Consider the following 8,100-nt stretch of genomic DNA (forward strand, 5'->3'; position numbering starts at 1 on the left):
AAGTTGTACTGATTCCTTTTAATGAAGTTACTACATCTGGCACAACTACCTAAACTTATGCAGAGCTACTATTCCCTGTCATGGTCCACCTGGTTTCTGCGGTGGTAAGGCAGGCAGGTAACTTTGATGGGAATTGCTTTAAGTCTTTGACCATGGCTCTAAATCTTGCAATTAATTGCACCTGGGGTGGGCCATAGCTTTAGGTTTATTATCTAAGGACATTTCACTGAAATCTTCCTGTTAGGATGACTCTTTCTCCATGAGCCAGGGAATCAATGTAAAGTTTCTGCCACCTATTAAGAATAGCTACCAGGAAATAAGTTACAAAATGAATTCCATTTATCACCTAGCCTCCATACCCCACCCCTCACCCAAAGAATGCAAGGTATATGATTGTATTTCGGGAAGCACAGACCTAGATACTCCTCAATATAGAGTTCCCCTAGAGAATGGGTAACTTTGGGGAAGAATGAGCTTTTAATTATATTTACAGTGGCCCTATAGGTTCCTCAAGCAGATGTAACTTCCTTGTAACTCAGTGGATTCCAGTACTGGGTCTCTGTCCTAACTCAGATTTAGAAATTGAACAAGGGCTCATATTTTGCCATTATTGTACTTCTGCTCTCCAATTCTTTCATTTGATTGGTTATAAGACTTAAGTCATGTGTTGTTCTGTATCTACTTGCCTTCTTGCAACACTGTGGTTACTGCAGGTCTCTCATGATCGAGGTACTTGTCTTGCTGACTAGGATGATAATACATCCATCCTGCCTTTAACAACTAAGCACTGTAATTTGCCCTTCTGCGATCCCCTTAGTTCCACTTATCCTGCAGAGCTCAGCTTAATGGAAGACTATCTCATTTTCAATGACAACCTTCACACAACAGGTAATTGGAGCTTCTCAGAGAGTTCAGGACCCCTCTTCTCACCAATACATTCTTAGCTGTCCTGTTGGAGTATCTCTGAACACTCCTAGGATATGGTCATTTGGTGGGTTTTCAGGTCTATTACCATAGTTCCACACTACCATTCCTGCTTTTCTGAACTTTCTACTTTCATCCTCAATGTCTGCCAAGGCAGTTCCAACATCTGCACCCCATTTACGGAAGGTAAGCACTGAGTCCAAGCTTTGAGCAGTGTGCTAGAACCAGCTTCTGGTATCCTGGCAGAATGGAGTATCCGAGTCATAGAAAAAACTATTGTGTGAGCTTTTCATACCATTGGTCTTTCTTTATAGAAGTGAACAATGATGGCAAAACATTTGGGAATTTGTAAGGACCTTGAAAACATAATGGTGGAACCCAGGAAGTTTTCTTTCTGAGAAGCAGAAGCCCTTCCAGCTTAACTCAGAAGGTGGGTCTGACACCAGCCTAGTGCCAACAAGGATGACCAGTTCATGGAAAGCTACTTGTTGATGCCACCCAGACTTACACCAAGTCTCCCCGGAACTATGCAAATTGCAAGAGGTGTGGTCAGTGGCATGCAAATGATTACCTCACTCATCCACTGTATGAAATATGACTATTCGTGGAATTCATGGGGCCCAGAACCCTTCCAAATGGCATCAAATAAAAGTTATTTACTCTGACAACCCTGAATAGATTACTCTCGGTAATTTGGCTATAAATGGAGTCCAGTGGTTGAGAAACACATTGCTCTTTCTTTTTTGTACTGAAATTCAGTCTCTGAAGAGTTCAATAATGCTGCCTACCTTCAATATCATTGTACTCCATTAGGCATGGTGATGAATTTTTATAAGGTGTTTACTATGTGTTGCACCATGCTATGTTAGACATATATTCTTATTCAACTCTCTTAATCCAAAGAAGTAACTAGACAGTGAACTATGTCTATCCTCCATGTTACACATTTTTTTTCTTCATAGTCCTCTTTGCATTGCTTCCAATAGCTATTACCATCGAAATGAACATGATAGAGGGGGACCGGTCTCCTCAATTGGGTGCAGTTCCTCTGAAGCTATCTGTGTCCTTTGAGTACCCTAAAATGTTCTAAACTCTGTTTGTTTCCATTCCTCATTTCTCATCCCCTTGGATCTAAGCAAGCAGTAAATATTTAAGTAGTGTGGATGCTGTCTAGCAACCTGTCTGTGATAGATTAAAGAGGGCCACAGATCAATCGATACTCCTATCCTTGAGTCTTAGCAAGTTGCTTCACCAAGACAATGGGGGTAGCAGTGTTATTCTGAGACTTCTGCGGCTAGATCAGAGGAAGTCTTGCAGCTTCTGCCTGGGTTTCTGGGGAGTTGTGAGCTCCCATGGAAGAAAGCTGACTACCCAGAGATAGCTAGCTATGCTGAGCCATTTATGGGTGTGCAGCAGGCAGGCCAAGCTGAGCCCTGACTGTCAGGCCACCACACTAAGCTGCCAGACACAGGACAGAAGTTACCTTGGGCCCTTCAGGAATCCATTTCCAACCGACCACCTTTGAAAGCACATAAAACATGAGAATCACCATTTGTGTCCTGCCTGGGTTCCTGACCCCCTCATCATGAAATTTAATAAATTCATCAGTGCTTTAAGCCATTAACAGTTGGAGTAATTATTCCACAATGACAGACAAGCAGAGTGCTCTCTAGTTGAAGGAGTGCTGGTGAGTACTGGGAGATGATGGAAATAGTGGGTATGGTGGGGGTAATTGCGAGACTTCAGAGTATCTATGTGGATTTTCTATTATCTCCCTGTGTTTACCAATGAAACCATGGCACATCAGAGAAGACCATACTGAGGACTTTCAGTTCTAGGCAAGAGCCCTACTCAGTAATTCCTTTCTTGGAGCCATGATATATGTAGCCCCCTCTTTCTGGTCTTAGTGATTTGATGTGTGGGCTTCTGTTATAGCCACTGAAAAGGCTGAATGAAGCCTGTGGAGAGCCCTCCCAGCCCCGGGTCCTGGGTCATACCTTATGAGCAGGTCAGAGTTGAGGCCACAGGATCCATTCCCAGCAATAACATCTGCTTTTGGCACCTTTCAGATACTCGAGCAGGGAAGCAGAACCGTGGGTGTCTGTTTTTCTTCCTCCATCTTTCCCTAGAAAATGACTCTTATGATTTGGGGGAAATGGCAAGGTGTGTGGATCCAGTGGCAGTGTGTGGTAGGACTCGAAGTTTAAGGAAGTGGCGAGGAGGACATAGAACTGTGGAAGATGGGGCCTGGCAGGAGGGAGTCGATCACTGAGGGGCTTGTGTGTGAAGGGTAGGTTTTTCCCTAGCCCTTCCTGTTCTCTCTGCTTCCTGGCTGCGGGGACATAAGCAGCTCTATTTCATTACACCGTCTCTGCCACTTCTGAAATCATAAGCTTGACTCACCATTTCCTCCCTTTAAACGATTTCTTGAAGGCAGTTGTCTCAATGACAAAAAGTCAGTCCCATTGGAGGCAGTCAGTGGAGAATGCAAAGGGAAGATGTGAGAGCACTGAGGGCAAGCCGAGGCCACCATGATCTCTCACCCATATCACAGGCAGGACCAGGGCCAAGAATAAAGTCCAAATGGTGATCTAGAACTATGGCAAGCCAATGAGAATGAAGTAAGGATCATCCTGGGGCCTGCTGGGCATGGAGCTAGGGGTATCTGAGGCCTACCCTTCCTGGTCACTAGCTGCCAGGATACGTGGGTTATAATACAACAAAGTTACCGAACTGGATTTAAAGTGGCACAAAGTAAATGTTTATTTTAATTCTGACCATGATAATTAAAAATTCCTCAAAGTTGAAGAAGCTACATCAAGGGAGAACTTTTGCATGCATGTTAGGGAAATTTAGGGATGTGAAATGGTCATCTTATAGCTTTTCAATAGATGATGACTCCAGCTTCATTCTGTCTCATTCTGATCAGTGGAGAACAGGCTTTCTGTAGGCTGACTCTTTTTTTTTAAATGAATTTGCAAGTGAATCTGATGGCTGAGTCTGTAACATAGCCAGATGAATAGATTGCATAACCAAGGAAAATTTATTGCAGCTTACAGGTCCCTAAGAGTTCTGATATATGGAAGGTCATGTTCTATAGTCAGTAAAATGGCTATTAAGAAGCTCCCCATCCCTATATTTTCCTAGATGCTTTTTGTGATGTACACATTATTTTACTTCTACCTGCCTGGCTATTTATCCTTATATTCTACCTGGACAGTAGGAATATACTTGTATCTATGTTTTGCTCACACAGAGTCAGTAAGTTTTCCCTTCAAAGGTCCAGAAAGTCAATATACATGCAATCCTGGTCAGACTCCCAGGCTATAGTTTAATATGATTTATTCCCTCTGAAACTCATGTTGACATGTAATTCCCATTATGAGATATTAAAAAAAGGGACCAGGTGGGGCCTTCAAAATATAATAAGGACTTTGCCCTATAAATGGATTAAGACGCTCACAAGATTAAGGGATGAATGCGTTAAGACCTCATATTGAGAATGGATGTTATAAAACCCCTTTGGGCTAGGTCTTTCTACCTCTTCAACTCTTACCATCTGATGCTTCGTTCCTTCAAGGCAGAAATCTGCCAGCAAGAAGGTGTTTTTTTTTTTTATCAGATTCAGGTCCTTAACTTGGACCAGGATATTTACCCAAATAAAATTCTTTATCATCTAGTCAACAGTACTGTTATTAGCAAGAGAAAATACTAGTTTAACTAGAGTCTTAAATTGTTTAAGGTTAAAAACCAATCATGCCACTAGTACCTCTACAAATGAATTTCAGAAACCATTATGGAGTTGAATGGAGGAGAGGTAGGTGATTCTCTTCACCCAAATTCCATTTACAGACCACATACTATAACAACTACTTCTTAATCTGTCCAGTGAGGTTGGTTAAAATATGCAAGATTGAGTCTTCAGGAAGGATGGACCTGTCAGTGGTTATTGGTGGAAGGGTGGATCAAACCTTCAGTTCATGCCATAAATTGGACCATCCGAGACTTTATGTAATACATGAAGTATCACCAGCTTTTTCTCCTGGAGGACAGATGATGGCACTTTTTCCCCTCACATTTTCCTAAACATGCAGGCTTCTCGATTGCTGTCAGTCACCAGCTCCTCAGGATTAGGAATAGAGGTTCCAATCTTCCACTGAGTTTCTGCTTCTACTTAGTTCAAAGCCTAAGATCTCTTCCACTTGAGGTTGTTTGAGTAGCTTATATTTATACTTGTAATTTTTGCCCATAGGCAAGGAATGACACCAAAATGGAATATTCTAAGTTGCTCTGCATTAATTTTTTTCTATTGAGACATGATTCACATGACACAAAGCTACATTTTAAAAGTGAATTTTAATCAGGATTTGCTGATTTTTAGTATTTATTCACCAGCCACTATCCTTACCTATATGTAGAATATTTTTACTTCCCCTGAAGAAATCTTCTACCCCCTAGTAATTTCTCTCATTTTCCTAGTCCCTGGCAACCAACAATCTACCTTTTTATCAATAAAATTCAAAATTAATTTTATATATATAATTTTTCAGCTGTATTGAGTTATAATTGACAAATAAAATGCTACTTAAGGTATATTACATGATTTTATGTGTGTATATATATATGTGTGTGTGTGAATGTTGACCACATGAAGTTATAATTAACACTTTATTGTGATAAGAATGCTTAAGACCTACTTTCTTGGCAAATAAAGTATAGATTACAATGATCTATAGTCACCACACTGCAATTAGATATCAGAACGTACTTACCTTATAACTGCAAGCTTGTGCTTGGTGACCAACCTTTCCTAATTTCCCTCAGCCCAGCCCTTGGTAATCCTGTTCCACTTTCTACTCTCAGTACTACCATTCTTTTGATTTCACATGATCATAAACTCTTTGTTTTTGTGTGTCTGCTCATTTACTGAATACAATGTGCTGCAAGATCATTCATGATAAGACAAATTTGAAAGGAAACAAACTTGATACATAGCTGAAATAAACTTGGGTTAACTTCTTGTGTACAGTGACATTTTACTTTGAGAACTAAGGTTGCTAGCAAACACTGGCAAGTACAAATGAGAAGCTGAGACTTGGTCCATCTAATTGATGGAGTTACAATTTGGTGGTGTTTTTAATGGCAAAGTAGGGGAGGGGGTGATCTAATTTTTTATATTACCATTCTAGCTTTTAAAAAATTCATAGAATAATGTTCTGAGCTCAATAGTTTATATTCATTTGAATTCACAATCTTTTCATGGAGCTAAGGTTTATGCGCTCAAAAGAAAACACTTACTAGGTAGAATTATGAACACCATTGCAGTTAGTTCATCTTATTAAGGAGAATAATTTATATTGGCATTTCTAGAAGCATCTATGTGCATTCTGATAATGATCGCACTGATTCCAAAGTCAGTTAGAAAAGTCCTAAGTCTTATAAGGCTGGATTGACACTTTGTGGGTTATTAATTTTTGTATGGTAGTTGTAAGTGGTAAATAGCACCGAGGTAACAGTAATTTGCCAGCTAGTTTGGCTCATCCATCAGCTTGGCTCCTCCTCAGTTTGGCTCCTCCTATAAGAAGGAACAAAGTCAATGCTAAGGAGATAAAAGGAACCAGTTGCAGATCAACAAAACCTGACTGGAACTTGAAATAAGTCCTTAACCTATCCGAAGGAAAAAATATCCTTCAGAAGGAGGACAGTCAGCATGGAAGCAAGGAAAGGAGAAACTTTCCAACATCAAGGATAGCAGTGCCATCCAACCATCTTGAGAGGCAGCCTGGGGCCAAGGACATGGCTATAACTTGGCATCTGACTTGGAAGCTTCAGAGCCTAAAGCTTTCGAACATCTGACTTTTAGAGCCAACTCTGATTGTTTGCTCACCAAGCTGCTTTCTTCCTAATTATAATTTGGCTCTTCCTTGAAAGATTTTTATCTATAGGGAGTTATAAAGCTGGCCAGATCACTCCAGTATCTTGGCGGATGTACTTATAAATAGTTGGTTTAGAGACTATTTTCTGCTATGAATAAGTTTTGAGTTACATATACCTCTGTTCGGGTCCTCCCATCTCCCTAAGCTCCTAGCCTAGATGACTGTCACACAGACTTTCAGAACTGACTGGATACTGAGCAGATCCTTGAGTCTGGATACCATCTTGACACTGAGGGTGGCTCCATGGCTTCCCATTAGATTTGAATGGTTTTTAAAAATGAAAAACAGTATACATTAAAAAAAAAAAAAACAAGCCAGATGCTGGTGGCTCCTGCCTGTAATCCTAGCTACTCAGCAGGCTAAGATCTGAGGATTACGGTTCAAAGCTATGCCTGGGCAGGGAAGTATGTGAGATTCTTATCTCCAATTAACCACCAGAAAATCAAAAGTAACCCTGTGGTAAAGTGCTAGCCTTGAGTAAAAAAGCTCAAGGACAGCACCCAAACCCTAAATTCAAACACCATGACCAACAGAAAAAAAAAAAAGCAAAGCAGTGCTGCAATGAACATGGTTGTGCTGGTCACCTTACTGTATCCTAGTTTGTAATTTTTTTTGAGCAAATGCTCATGAGTGGGATTGCTGGATCATAGGGTAATTCTATATTTAGTCTTTTGAGGAACCTTCCACACTGCTTTTCAGGATGCCTAAACAAGTTTACATTCCCACCAACAGTGTATTAGGGTTCCCATTTGCCCCACACTATTCACCAGATGCCCCTCAATGGATGAATGGATAAAGAAAATGTGGTTTATATACCTAATGGAACTTTACTCATCCATTAGAAAGAGAATTGCATCATTCATAAAGAAATGAAAGGACCTGGAAAGAAGTCAGGCCAAGAAAGACAAAGCTTCCATATTTTCTGGAAGCTGAATTAGTTTATAAAATATGTAAATAAATACTTTGAGTGGTATGCAAGTATACACATAGATATTAACTAAATTCAGTAGACACAGGGGCGAACTCAAACAGTTGTAGTGCCTTAGAAAGGCAAAATCATAGTTCAACAAAATAAACACCGGGGAGGGGAGTAGCTGAAAGAAGAGAAACAGAAAGGGAGAATGCAGTAAAAAATTCAATGTGGGCTGGGAAGGTGGCTCAGTGGTAGAGCGCTTGCCTTGCATGCCTGAGGCCCTGGGTTCGATTCCTCAGCACCACATAAGCAAAAAGAAAAAAGCCG

This window comes from Dipodomys ordii, unplaced genomic scaffold (genome assembly GCF_000151885.1).
Source record: "Dipodomys ordii isolate 6190 unplaced genomic scaffold, Dord_2.0 Scaffold2, whole genome shotgun sequence".
Lineage (NCBI taxonomy): Eukaryota > Metazoa > Chordata > Mammalia > Rodentia > Heteromyidae > Dipodomys > Dipodomys ordii.